This window comes from Lontra canadensis, unplaced genomic scaffold, assembly GCF_010015895.1.
Source record: "Lontra canadensis isolate GAN:19392208 unplaced genomic scaffold, GSC_riverotter_1.0 scaffold4, whole genome shotgun sequence".
NCBI lineage: Eukaryota > Metazoa > Chordata > Mammalia > Carnivora > Mustelidae > Lontra > Lontra canadensis.
Window position 1 is genome coordinate 19025467 of NW_022630998.1, and position 15199 is coordinate 19040665.

The 15199-nt window shown below is 38.9% G+C and overlaps 1 long non-coding RNA gene across 1 annotated transcript; it reads left to right on the top strand.

Annotated features, from left to right (window-relative positions):
- The first annotated feature begins 1482 nt into the window (after positions 1 to 1482).
- LOC116860184 lies at positions 1483 to 10442 on the top strand. Its single transcript, XR_004381283.1, has 4 exons — positions 1483 to 1635; positions 1992 to 2162; positions 6088 to 6090; positions 10379 to 10442. It is a non-coding gene; the product is annotated as an uncharacterized LOC116860184 (long non-coding RNA).
- The last annotated feature ends 4757 nt before the right edge of the window (positions 10443 to 15199 follow it).

Genomic DNA, 15199 nt, shown 5'->3' on the forward strand with positions numbered 1-15199 from the left:
TCATTACTTTCTCTTTTCTTTGTTTCAAAGAATTCAGTGAATATCATTTTTTTAATTTATTTTCAGTGTTCCAAAATTCATTGTTTATGCACCACACCCAGTGCTCCATGCAATACGTGCCCTCCATAATACCTACCACCACGCTCACCCAATCCCCCACCCCTCTCCTCTCCAAAACCCTCAGTTTGTTTCTCAGAGTCCAGAATCTTTCATGGTTTGTCTCCCCCTCCGATTTCCCCAAACTCACTTCTCCTCTCCACCTCCCAGTGTCTTCTGTGTTATTCTTTATGCTCCACAAATAAGTGAAACCATATAACTGACTCTCTCTGGTTGACTTATTTCACTCAGCATAATCTCTTTCATAATCTCATAATCATCCATGTTGATACAAAAGTTGGGTATTCATCCTTTCTGGTGGGGGCATAATACTCCATTGTATATATGGACCATATCATCTCTATCCATTCGTCCGTTGAAGAGCATCTTGGTTCTTTCCACAGTTTGGTGACTATGGCCATTGCTGCTATGAACATTGGGGTACAGATGGCCCTTCTTTTCACTACATCTGTATCTTTGGGGTAAATACCCAGTAGTGCAGTTGCAGGGTCATATGGAAGCCCTATTTTTAATTTCTTAAGGAATCTCCACACTGTTCTCAAAGTGGCTGCACCAACTTGCGTTCCCACCAACAATGTAAGAGGGTTCCCCTTTCTTCACATCCTCTCCAACACTTGCTGTTTACTGTCTTGTTGATTTTGGCCATTCTAACTGATGTAAGGTGTATCTCAATGTGGTTTTGATTTGAATCTCCCTGATGGCTAGTAGTAATGAACATTTGTTCATGTGTCTGTTAGCCATTTGTATGTCTTCTTTGGAGAAATGTCTGTTCATGTCTTCTGCCCATTTTCTGACATGATTATCTGTTCTGTGTGTGTTGAGTTTGAGGAGTTCTTTATAGATCTTGGATATCAACCCTTTGTCTGTACTGTCATTTGTGAATATCTTCTCCCATTCCATGGATTGCTTCTTTGTTTTGTTGACTGTTTCCTTTGCTGTGCAGAAGCTTTTGATCTTGATAAAGTCCCCAAAGTTCATTTTTGCTTTTGTTTCCTTTGCCTTTGGAGACATATCTTGAAAGAAGTTGCTGTGGCCGACGTCAAAGAGGTTACTCCCTATGTTATACTCCTCTAGGATTTTGATATAGATTCCTGCCTTAAGTTGCAGTCTTTTATCCATTTCGAGTACATCTTTGTGTAAGGTGTAAGAGAATGGTCAAGTTTCATTCTTCTACACATAGCTCTGTCCTATTTTCCCAGCACCATTTATTGGAGAGACTGTCTTTTTTTTAATGTATATTTTTTCCTGCTTTGTCAAAGATTATTTTACCATAGAGTTGAGGGTCCATATCTGTTCCACTGGTCTATGTGTCTGTTTTTGTGCCAGTACCATGCTGTCTTGGTGATCACAGCTTTGTAGTAAAGCTTGAACTCAGGCAACGTGATGCCCCCAGTTTTCTCTTGTGACATAACAAAATCTTATGACATGGCATATGCTTTCAGCTACAGAGACCAACTTCCTAAACCTCTGCTCTAAATTCTGTAGCTACTAATTACTCAACTTCAGTAGCCCTTTGTGGTAAGGATGGCTCTCAAGTTGTCTGCCTAACTAAAATGTCTGCTTTGATCACTGCTTTTTATTTATACTCAGAGGGACATGGGAGCTCAGGCCCAGAACCTAAGCCCTTAGTATTATCAAGAAATACTTCTTTATTCAGGTGAAAAATTATAAATTTCACTGTTCTAGTCCTTTTTTAGTATTTGCTTTTGTTGCCTAGAGGAAAGGAGAAGGGTGTGTTTTCACTCCTGTTCTTTGGAGCAATATGTCTAGAGCAGAGATACTAGAGAACACTAAAGACAGATTTGATTCAAAACAGAAAGTCAACAATCTGACAAAGTATTATTTGACCTCCTTCTTTACATTTTTATTCTCAGCCTTTTCCCCCAAGGTCCAAACTGGATGTTTCCAATCCTGAAAAAGTAATCCTGGAACAGCTGGCCCTATACTGAAAACAAACTATACTGACCTAGGGTGTGGTTATCCCAAAAGAGAGAAACTACCAAGCAGACACTGGATATTCACTCTAGAGCTGAAAAAGGAGAGGGGTATCTAAACAACACTCAATTCTCACAAGACAGGAAGGCACAGAAGCCAATTAGAGAAAAAGATGAAATCCCAGTTCCCCTTAGTCTGTTTGCGACACAGATGCACAAACCAAGTGGATTTAATGTGACAAATTCCCAAGGGAAAAAAATTCTTTTAAAAACTTTAATTCACATGGAAATGAGACAGTGTTTAATTCACCTTAAAGGAATCATTTAACCCATGGAAATAAACATGCAGACACTTGCCCAGAGAATAAAGCAATTCTACTGTCAAGTAGGCTTAAAAACAATCCTTAAAAGCACGACCTCTCTGCCTCTTTCCTCCACATGGCTCAAAATCTTCCCCTTTTGCTCGACGAAATTCAAACTCTGAAAACTTTCTATTTTTTCTTCTTTTCCACATTCTTCTTTAGTTCAGGCTAAATGGGAACTGCTTTTATTATCTTCGGTTAGTCAATTACTTGGCAGCTTATGAAAGTAGAATACAGGGTGAGCAGGGAATCTCAAAAAGTGTGTTCAAGTCCCTACTTAGTTACTAACTACATAATCATTGACAAGCCAGTTACTTCTATAAGTTTCTGTTTTCTCATCTGTAAGATACGAAGGATGAACTGCATGATTGCTACGATGCCATCAAATTCAAAAAGCTCTGTAATTGATAGGGAAAAAATACAGATGGTACCAAGAAATACTGGTAGAAAGGCATACATCCTTAAAAGCAGATGAAAAGTATTGAAAAGGTGGTGAAACCTTATATTTCATCTTTACCTGGCTTGATTTCTCAGAACTGAATCATCTCATGGAATGCATTACTCAGAGCCAAAAGACCTATAGGTCAAAACAAAGCTCTAAAAATAAAAGATGAACCTATGTTAAGAAGAGGTAACTGGGAGCCAGTGAATAAATTCCTGCAGTAGGAATTTCTTACATTCTTTAAGACGAAAACAAATAAAAATTAGGTGCCCATTTCAGTGCAGCTTTTCTTCTTGGCAGACCAGTTTCTAGGGAATAGCTTTCATTATACCAGTTCTGCATCCTGAAAGAGAAGTTATCCAGGGCTAATTTATTTTCTCACTCAGCCCTGGTTATCACAATGTAGATCTAAATCACAAACAAGTTAGGAATAAGGAATATGCAAACAAGATATAAGGAAATTCAGAATAAGTATCATCCATAAATAATTCCCAAATCCCACTCCATGAAACAGTTTCAACTTCCTCTTTATTCACAAACTTTTTCCCAAGAGATAACAGTAAGTCCCTAAACTTGCTTGTTTGATTTTTGTCCTTCTTTCTTCAATCTGTCAGAACTAAAGTACTGAAAGCTGAAATGAGTCTTCTTACTACTCATCTTGTATAGTAGTCAATTCTTTGGTAGAAGGCAACAAAAACTATTTGTATTAGTCAGCTCAGACTGTTGTAACAAAATACCATGGGCTCTGTGGCTTCAACAACAGGAATTTATCTCTCACAGTTCTGGAGTCTGGGAGGTCCAAGATCAAGGTACTGACCAATTGAGTTCCCTGATGAGGGCTCTCTTCCTGGCCTGCAGATAGCTGCCTTCTCACTAGGCCCTAGTATGGCAGAGAAAGAGGAATCAAGGTCTTTGGTATCTTTTCTTATAAGGACATCAATCTCATCGTGAGGGCTTCACCTTCATGACTTCATTGAAACCAAATTACCTCCCAAAGGCCCTATCTCCAAACACTATCAAATTGCAGGTTAGAGCATATGAATTTGTGGTTAGGATGGGGGGCACAGTTCAGTCTATAGCAAAAGAAATATCCTTTATTCAAGGATATTGAAAAACTCACAGAATCAAAGAGAATCTAACAAACCAGCAGCGTAGCTCAGTGGGCTAGGTAGCAAGAGTCAAACAACTCAAAGAGAATGGGATTATCCTAGCTTGAGTCATAGGCAGGGTACCTTGTTTAATAGTTTTAAGAGCACATCATAGAATGGGGTTGGGGAAGGTGGGCAAAAAGAGTAATTCTCCATAAAGGACAGAAATGGATTCAAGATAGCCAAAAAACCCAACAAATATCCAGAGTTCTCTGTTAAGCAAAGATTTAGAAGAAAACAACATTTCAATGCTGGCTCAACCACTCATTAACTCATCACCTTGGGTGAATATATTAGACTTTCTGAACCTTAGTTTTTGCATCGTTCAAATAGAAAAGTATTATCTGTCTAAGGGCAATACTGCACTGACTTCACAAGTTACATACAGAGCAGCAAATGAGTCCTAAATGCTCAAGAAATGTTAGTTCCCTCCTGCTGATTGGCTATATAAATCTGTATACACAGAATTTACTTTAAAAATACAAAGTAGGAGCAACTGGGTGGCTCATTCAGTTGAGTGTCTGCCTTTGGCTCAAGTTGTGATCCCAGGGTCCTAGGCTGTCTGCCCAGTGTGAAGTCTGCTTCTCCCTCACCCTTTCCCTACCACTCTGCCTGTTTGTATGCTCTCTCTCTCTCTCTCTCTGTCAAATAAATAAATAAAATCTTCAAAAAATAAAAATAAAATACAACTTGTACTATGTGGACATGTTATACCACTATAAATATTTTATATATTAGGCAATTATCTGACATCAAAGGGATAACGGGCCTTGAAGCAGGCTTAAATGTTTAACTTTTGGTAAATCCTCCTGGACTAAGGTGAGAAGGTCAAGTTTTAACATTAGAGGCCTAGCGAATATACAATCTTGGTGACAATTTAAGAGCCAAGAGTCATTTCTAAGAGCCAAAAATAAACCCTCTTCTGTTTGCTAAACATAAATGGATATGTTCCTCATTAAGGTATCCTGCCACACAGCTTGAATCTGGAATTTTAACTGGGATCTTTGGTCTTTGAACCCCTTGAAATTTTATGCAAAATTGTGTGTGTGTGCACATGTGCACACAAACACAGGTTGAAAACCACTGCCTAAGCAATGGGGAGCAGATAAAACCTGCGAGCTATTCCAAGGAGCAACAGCCACTTTCAAAATTGTCCTCCTTTTGAGACAGACTCAATATCCATCATTGTACAGTATATCCCATTAACATCTACAACAAAGTAGCAGCAAGTGCATAGCACACCACAAAGTAAATACCTATGCCAGGGGATAGCACGTATTTAGTCCATTTTAGCAGTGGAACTTTTTCCCATAAAAATCCTCCCTTAAGCCAAGTATATAAAACAGACTTTCTAGACAAATAAGTTCTACTGGTAGTTTACATTTTCACTGATTCACAGAAAAGACATGTTTTGCAGAAAATCTGAAGCATACATGAGGGTCCCTAGAGTCACTTGGAAGACTAGATTGCTAAGATAACGGAGAGCAATCCTACTATAGATTCACATTCTCCAATCTCAGTTGCAGCTTACCTCTAGCTGGCTTCCTTCCCCTTCCCCACAATGGCTATCTCATTCTTCATATAAGTCCTACCTGATCCCCATTCCCTTACTTTCTGGAGAGCATATAGACTTCTTCACCAAGAAAGTCAGGCCTAACAATGGAATTGCTTAGACTTTTTTCCTCTTTCCTCAGGCTTTCTCTATATCTGCACTCATTCTAAACTCCTTCTCTATTATCTTAGTTTTTTCCCCTCTTCAGCTACTCAAATATCACCTTCATGTTTTTTTCAATATATTTTTGCCATATCAGTACTAGTATTACTTAATAGTTTTCTTTATATCAATTCATTTGATTTACTTACATACATTGAAACTTTTTTCATTAAAACCTTTTTCATGAAAAATTTTAAACATACAAAAAGTAGAAAATACTGTAAAAAGCCCCATGTACTCTTCAACTTCAAAAATTATCAACTCATAACCAGTCATTTTTTTATTTATACCCACCCACCTGCCCCCATCCCAAATATTTTGGAAAAAAAAAATCCCAGTCATCATATAATTGCAACAATAAAGACTTCAGTATGTGTCTCTGGAAAGGTAAAAACTTTTTAGACATACTTTTGTTTTGAAATTAGCAAATAAGGAAAAAGGACAGGTACAGAATAAGGAAGGACCATAGTCTAGAGAGAATAACAACGTCTACAGTGTGAGAAGGAACTAGAAATGAGACAGGGAGAGAAAAGTAGGATAAAAGTTGGCAAGTCAAGTCTCCAAGGATTGAGAACAATACAACCAATGCCAGGAAACTGGTGGGTACAGATAAAGGCTCTGATACATGAAGTTCGGTGGAAATTTGGGGAAAATGGATATGCCACTGGTGGATGGGAAATACAACCACAAATAGGGATGGGAAGAGTGGAAACTGGGGAACTGGTTCAGGCCTAGGAACTGACACTGGGTGCTAGGTAAGTGATCCTGCAGTTGGAGAAACACCGAAGAGAACTGGGAAAATGGGGTTGAGAAGGAAAAGAATGTAGGAGCTGAGGGAACAGAGAGACTGGGAAAGGCATAGCTGCAGACTGAGATTAAAATGGGGTACTAATTTGGAAAGGGTATGTTAGGAATGTAGGCTAAGGTGGTCTTGAGGAGGGACACTGGGTGTTTTAAGAGAGGGGAAGCTGAAGACTGGCGGGGGGACAAAGAAATAAAGGCTGTATATTGGTTGAGGGCTGAGGAGAGGTATAGAGTATGTGACTATCTACCCTAAATGGGTTGTGATATTGGCCTCAGGCAAAATAACTTCTGCACACCACCAGTGATTTCCTTTCTGATAAACTCAGAGACCTTAGCCCTCACACACATTTCTCTGCAGCATTTCACTGTCTTGATCACCATCTCTTTCCATTCCAACTTTGAGTTTCATGATACTCTAGTTTTCCACCTTTGGATTTGCATTCTACCTTCAACTTGTACCTCTCAAGATCCTTACGTGGCTCAGCCTCCTCTTCTATCTCCCTTCCAAGGCAACATTCATCAGGTTTATATATATACTGATCAATCTTATCTATTCTCATCCCTATGTTGGTTCCCAAGTCTACATCTCTAGCACTATCCACCATCTTGAGCCCAGGATGCAAATTTCTAACTACATATTGTATAAATGACTCCATATTGGTGTGCTGCAGATATCTTAAATCCATGGTATTCAGAAACTATTTTTTTTTAGCTCCACAATTCTATTCATCCTCCCATTTTCCTTGTCTTGGTCATAACAACTCCAATCATCCATTTGCTAAATGAGAAACCTTAGTATCAGTTGTGATTACTCTTCCTTCACCATCTGGAGTAGGCATGTTTGTGGTCACCAGCATTCTTTTGAATGTCTATTCTACATTTGAGAAATTCTTCAAACCATCCAAAATGGAAGCTAGAACCTCTTTTTCCTAGTTTCCATTACAGCTAGGGTTCAGTGAGGAAGGCACAGCTGTGCAGTATGCACTTTCATGAGGTCAGATGTAGAGATGTGCAGTTTGGGGCAAGCAGTGGTGGAGGTTCTGGTATCCCAAGTCCAGCATCAATGGTCACTTGTGGTATGAAATGCAGTGTCCAGTGGTGCCAACAGTGGACTCTTCACCATAGAAGCCCGAGGGTATGGTGTGACCATAGTTCCTGGCTGCATGGCTCCCAGGCCTAACTCTATAGATTTTCCGGAAATCTGTGATCTGGGAAATATCCTTCCATAATCTTTTTTCTACTTTATTAGCTGAGGATGTTCCTTTGCAACTGAGGATGTTCCTTGCAACTAGCACCTTGACACCTAAGTTGCCCCAGTTTCCTACAATCAGTTACTAAGTTTTGTCTTCTGGATATACAGAAATATTCTGATGTTAAGTCTTTTCTTTCCTTTCCCATTGCATTCATCTTCATTCTAGCTTCATCATCTGCCTCAGCTCCCAGGCCCACTTGCTTCAGAACATTTTGCAATGTATATTCCTTTGATGATATCTCCCATGGAACTCATCACTCCATTAACTGTGCCTTAAACATACAACAATTGTAGCATTGACCCCACTTCTTTGGAGTTATTTGCTTAAATCACTATCTCAGTCTGTCAGGTTGAAACTTAAAAAAAAAACACAGATTGGGTAGTTTATAAATAATAGAAATTAATTTTTCAGTTTTGGAGGCTAAAAGTGTGAGATCAGAGTGTCAGCACGGTTGCGTGAGGAAATTCTTCCAGATTTCTGACTTCTTGTGTCCTCATATTGTGGAAGGGCTGAGGGAACTCTGTAGAGTTTCTTTATAACTGTACTAATTCCATTCAAGAAGGCTCCACCCTCATGACCTAATCACCTCCCCAAAGCCTTACCTCCTACTAACACATCACAGTGGGTATTAGGACTTCAACATATGAATTTGGGGGTCGGGAAACACAAACATTCAAACCAAAGCAATCACTGTTTGCCCATTAGCCTAGGAGTTAATGCAGTGTGGGCTTAGTAGAAAGAGCACAAGTTCTGATATCAGGCAATGAAAAAATTTCCTTAACCTCTCTAATTCTCAGTTTTCTGGTGATAATGAGAATAATTAGTGAAAGCAGATTCAGCAATGAATCAAAGACACAATTATTATAGATTTCATTCTCGTAGGTACTGTCACACAAGCTTCCATCTATACCAGAACAGCTGCAGAATCATCTATGGTGTGAGCTAATGTGGGGCTCAAGTCTTGCTTGCTCCAGGTCCAGCCTAGCAATGAATAAGCTATGTCCCTCAGCTCCAACCTCCCTGCCTGGCCAACTTCCTATCCTTCCTATGCCCCAGGAGTGTGCTCACTAGACCTTTCACAGTCCACTGATATCACACTGTACTGATTGAGCTTCACCACTGGGAACCTTTCCTATAGGGCAGTAGAATAATAATTGAAATAACGAGTATAAACACTTGGCAAGGTACCCGACCTGTGGCAAGCAGCACTCAACAAATAGTGACCATTATCATTATTCCTTCTGAGCAGAGATACATTCTCTTTGCATTCCATCAGCACCCAGAACAGTAAGTCATGTAAATTGCACTTGCTAAAAATTTAAAGAATATATAAACTTCTGACCAAATTCTGATTTAAACATTTTTTTTTTTTTTTATTTGTCAGAGAGAGAGAGAGACCACAAGTAGGCTGAGAGGCAGGCAGAGGCAGAGGGAGAAGCAGGTTCCCTGCCGAGCAAGGAGCCGGATGTGGGACTCGATCCCAGGGTGCTGGGATCATGACCTGAGCCGAAGGCAGCCGCTTAACCAACTGAGCCACCCAGGCGTCCCCCAAATTCTGATTTTATTGGAATAGAATGGCTTCCTCTCCCCCAGCCCTTACTTTGTTCATTTAGCAAAATTCTACCTAGCTTTCAACATCCACTGCAACTTGCACTCCTATTACAAAGCCTTTCTCATGACCCCTGGTCAGGATTACTCATTATTTCCTCTAGATTCTCCAAGCTCTTTCTTTATAGGTGATACAGAACCCATCACAAGGTTCATAACTTGATTTACAGTTATTGACTTGTTGATAGATTGATATATCTCTCTAATTAAGCAGATATTGATTGGGGACAATGACCTATATCACTCTCTTTTGTAAGATTCATAGTACCCATGACAGTTGATTTTATGTGTGAATGGCTAGACCATAGTACCAAGGCATTTGGTCAAACACTAGTCTGGACATCGCTGAGAAAGTATGCTTTAGATGAGATTAACATTTAAACCAGGATATTTTGAGCAAACCAGATTACTCTTCATAATGTGGATGGGTCTCAACCAACCAGCTGAAGGTCTTAACAGAAAAAAGACGGACTTTCCCACAAGCAAGAGGGAAGGCAGCCTACAGACCACATTCAGACTCAAGCCTCAACATCAACTCTTCCCTGGGTCTCCAGCCAACCTGAGTTTTTGGACTTGCCACCCTTCACAATCTAATTCTTTCTTTTAATTAATAAAAAATTTTTAAGAGAGGGAGAGAAGTGGGGAGGGGCAGTAGGAGAGGAAAAAGAGAGAATCTTAACTAGACTCCCCACCCAGCACAGAGCTCAATGCAGGGCTCTATCTCCCAACCCTGAGATCATGACCTGAGCCAAAATCAAGAGTCAGACACCTAATCAACTGAGCCACCCAGGCACCCCCACAATCTAACTCTTTAAAATAACCTAGATAGATAGATGGTAGATAAGTAGATAAACTGATCAATCTTAAAGGTTGGGTGGGGGGATGTGTGTAGATAAACATATCTACATATATTTTATATATCTCCCATTGATTCTGTTTCTCTGAGAACGCTAGCTGATACAATCTCTCTCCAGTATGTGCTCTCCCATGGAAGAGGTGCAGTAACTACTTCATGAATGGATGGAGCTGGAAGTGAATGAATGAATGAAGTGAAAAACAGGAGATGAAAACTGCTGAAGAATGTGAGGCAATTGAGTACAGGGACTAGGAGAGCAGGGAAAGGCTTAGTAGGGTGGACAGTACCCTGAGGGTAAGGGCTCAGAAGTTCCACCTCTTATTCAGTTTTCCTAGACAAAGCCCAAGGAAGACAGTGATTGTTCAGTAATGAAGACGGTATGTGAGGCCAGAAGTTCTTTTGGCTGAATCTTGAAAAGACCAGGGTTCAGACAGGGTAGTGGTGAAGGAACTCCAAAGCAGTGGATCAGTGCCCAGCAAATGCTGGAGCCTGCCTAAAATGATCACATAATTGTTATCTAGTTGTGCACCTAAGTTCAGTAGCACAGGCCAGTCCCAGCCCTCCGTCCTTTCCATACTGTGCTCCCCTTTTTGTTCATCAAACCTATTGTGTTGCCTACATCTTCCTTCATACTCTCCCTGACACCTTTATACCCAGAGCCCCTTATCTCTCATTACCATATACCAACCTTGGTGGCCAGTCAGCCACTTTGGGCTTCCCAGCATTGCCCAGACTGGGCCACATTTAAAAGCCATGTCATTCTCTAGTTTCTGCAAATACAGGAACTATATAAGCAGGTTTTTAAAAAGGAAAACTATAAAATATGGACAGTAAATTACATTGCTTCTTTCCCCTCCCATTGAAAAATGGCAGGCTGCTTAAGTGGTTTGGAGCTCAGTCAGTGTTTCAGATTAAAGGGAGTTGAATGTAAACCTCACATTACTTCTAGAGCATGAAAAAGATAGAACCTTAAATAGTCCCCATAACTGACAGAGGGAAAGGGGGGGGTGACTGTCAGTCGTTAATGCTATTTTTGTATTTGTATATAGATGGAAGGTCTCTGGAGCTTTTTAAAGTGCAAGTATGCCCATTTTAAAGCAAGCCAATTAAAAAAAAAAAATCCAGTCTAGCAAAACAGATGAATTAGTAAGTGGTTCTCCATACTATGAAAGAATTCTCTCCAAAAGCAATTAAGACAGTCTCTATGATTATTAATGGTTTAAAAGTCTACCACAAATGTGTTTCTAATGATCCATCAGAAAAGTATTTCCCTTATTGAAGGGACCCGGTAATTATTTAGAGACTATGATGAGCTGTATCCATACTGCATTATTTAAAACCTATATTTACTGGAAACCTATATTGGGCAAAAGATTTCCCTATACATATACAAATGGCCCCTCTTGTCAGATTGAATTGTAAAAGGAAAATTAAAAGCAAATAACAAATGTAATTTAGGAATGAAATTATTTGAAATTCAAAGTAATATTCCTATGTACCCATTTTCAAACAGCATTGACTTTAAAGAAAAATTGAGTGCTTGATATTACGAAAGACTTGAATACAGAATTTGTTCATTCCTTGGGTATATTGTGATTCCCTGGTACCTCTAAAGCACTGTGCTATCCTCTAAAGTGCATATGAGATGAAGATGATGTTATCCCTCCAAGAAAGTTGGAGAAATAAACCATTCATATGAACCACTTAAGAAATGAGGTCAGAAATCATACAGTTGCCACATAGAGAGTTACAGATGGCAAGTACAACAGGAAACGGGAGACCAGGATGGGCTGAAGTGGTAAGAGATATGAAACTTGAGCTTGCTGTTGAAGGAGACAGATGAGAGGAAGAACAGCAAGAATCTGCTCCTAAGCAGGCTTGAAACAAGTCCAAGGAGACTTAAAAATGGGAGGGAAAAAGGGGCAAAGTGCAGAGATAGAAGGGAAGAAATGGAACTACCTAGAGAAGCTATCATCAAATAGCAGGCAATGGAAACAAATGGAACAATACAGAGTCAGAGGGATCATAATCATATGAGATCAAACTCCACAGTAGCAAAAGGCAGCCAGGTGGGCTCTCATGGCCCTATTGTTCAAGCTGATTCTATGCGGTTGAAAATCTATATATAACCTTGACTTCCCAAAACTTAACTACTAAGAGCCTGCTATAGACTGGAAACCTTCCATTAAACATAAATAGTCAATTATATATTTTGTATGTGATCTGCCTTATACATTATATTCTTATAATAAAGAAGAGAAAATGTTAATAACAAAATCATAAGAAAATACATTTATATACTGGGCTGTATTTATTTTTAAAAATTTGTATAAGTGGACTATGTAATTCAAACCCATGCTGTCCAAAAGTCACCTGTACTATACCCTGACAGTGTCCAAGTAACATTTGAACCTTTTCACGATGAACCTTGTTTGAAACTCTAAAGAGTTCTCCATTAATTTGCCAGCACTAACAGTTTTATCACAAAATGCTTAACAAAGTGCTAACAGCAATGTAAACGGTCTATCCTGTTCTCATGCTCATTACACTCATGAAGTGTTCTCTCTACACCTAGGATAGATTTCCTTAATGCAGCCCCTGACTCCATTGAATTCTCCTCCAAGTGTTGGAAACTTTATCCATGTTCATCTGAGGGATAATATGTGCTATTTCACTAAGTCATAGTAAGGTGGCAGATTTTGAGCAAGATCTGTAAGTTTATTGCCTTAAAAATAAATGTTTAATTTCCACAGCAGTGTCAGAGGTAAGAGTTATCCTGGTACCAAAAAAAAAAAAAAAAAAAAAAAAAGAGTTATCCTGGCACCTGGCACCAAAAGAACTCTCTCTGGCAGCTGGCTGAGGGACTAAAGCAAAGTTTAAAAGATCCAGGGCTAGAGGGTGGAAGACAATTCACTCTGTATACCAAATATCCCAGTTATATTTCTAGATCATGGTTCCCATAACACTTCATACTTTAAAAATTCTTTCTTTTACCTTGTCTCATGTTCTAAATGCTTTAAAATAAAACACCCTTGAAAACTAGAAAATACTAATTTGCTTTATCATGGTATAATATATATACAGTATAAACCACAAATCTTAGAGCATACAACTCAGTGAATTCATATATTTAAATACAAACACACACACACACACACACACACACACACACACACACATGCATAACCCTATGCAAGCACCACTCCAAATTGCAATATAAAGCATTTCCAGTACCCCAAAGACTCTCTTGTACTCCTCCCCTCAATAATTCTTTTCCTCATAGCACTGAAACTTTTTTAAAAATAAAAATTAAAGTTAGAGACAATAACTCTCAGCTATACTCAATCCACTAATGTTTGGGGATGTTTATTTCAAAATTTCAGTTTTAACAAGTAGTGATATGCTTTCAAAGTTTCAAGAAGTAGTGGAAAAACGGGAAAAAAGATTACCAGTGATCATGGTTTCTCCAGGAAAAAATGTACTACCCCTCTCATCAAACCCTAGCCTTTTGAGTTCACTCATTAGGAATTTCTTTAAAATACTTTTAGAAGAAAATCATATGTAAGAAATGTTGATAACAGGAAAAACAAGTACCGGGAGACAATTATTAGCCTTTAAAAAAATTTAACCCAGGAATATACCCCACGATATAGCCATCACCAACATATGAGGTCAGCAGAAAAAGTACAAAGGGAATTGAGCAAGGGGATAGCTGGCTTGGTTATTTTTTCCTTTTTCTGTTGTTGTTGTTAATTTTTATGCTTTTAACTTTAGTCTTGTTTAGCATAGAAATAGTATACCAGCATAGATGTCACTGAGGGCAAGACTCAGAAGCAAAAAACAATTCCCAGAAAAGGGAATTTCATACTTTTCTGAGAAAGTTAGACTGGGTTATTTCAGGAAACTATAGACTTATGACTATTTAAATAGTTAAGCAAGTGTTGTTCCCCCCCCGCACCCCCTGTAGGCCACATAACACAAACCACAGACAATAAATATCACTTGTGAAAATCAGGCAGAACGAAGAGAAGTTTTACAAATGCAACAAACTATAGACAGATAGCACCAAGAGACCTCACCACAATAACTACCTCCATGGTCAGGTTTTGAAGTACATTCTGCATTTAGCGAAGGCTGAAGTCCTTAAATTTAATCATCATCAATTTACTGAAAATACAAAGATGAAATCTTTATGAGAGCTACAGTTACATACTTTTGCCCATCACTCAACAGCTGTCTATGGTACCGTAATGGCTGTGTTATTTGCAATATGCACCATATGACCAAAGCTAGCTTTGAGCAAAGCAACTTAGATAAAAGCTTGAGACCCTGAGTTTAGGAGGGTCTTTAACTTTTTCCACTCCCTGACATAATTTCTATTTAATGTTCACTATTGCCCATGGCAACAAGAGGTAAGAGAACTAAGCCTAGCCTCCAACTACCATGTAACCAGTAGCATCAAAAAATACTGGAATCAAAACAGAAAAAACTACTGTTCCTTTGCTATCATTTTCTTTCTCATTCTCATGGCCAATAGGACATGTCAGGTTCAATTATAAAAGGAAAATTAGAAGTAAATAAAAAATATAATTTTAAGAATGGGATTATATGAGATTCAAAATAATATTCTTATGTATCCATTTTCACATGTATTAACTTTAAACAAAAAACTGAGTGCTTGATATTTTCTCCTCTGTTAGCTGGTCATAAGGACCTTTGTCCCAGCAGCACTTTGTGTGAACTGAGAAAGAAGTCTCAGTGCAACAATACTGAATGGCATAGGTTTCATTAATATACAACTTTTATTGACAATTCCTGGGCTCACCAGCTTTTAGAGTTGGTTGTGTGATCCAATAATAGGCAATTCTGGCTGCATGGTCATTTGGTATCCCATAGTCTAGAGCCCAGTAGCACCCCAGGAGCTCTTCATTGGATGGTGTACAGTTCTCTAGATGGCATGT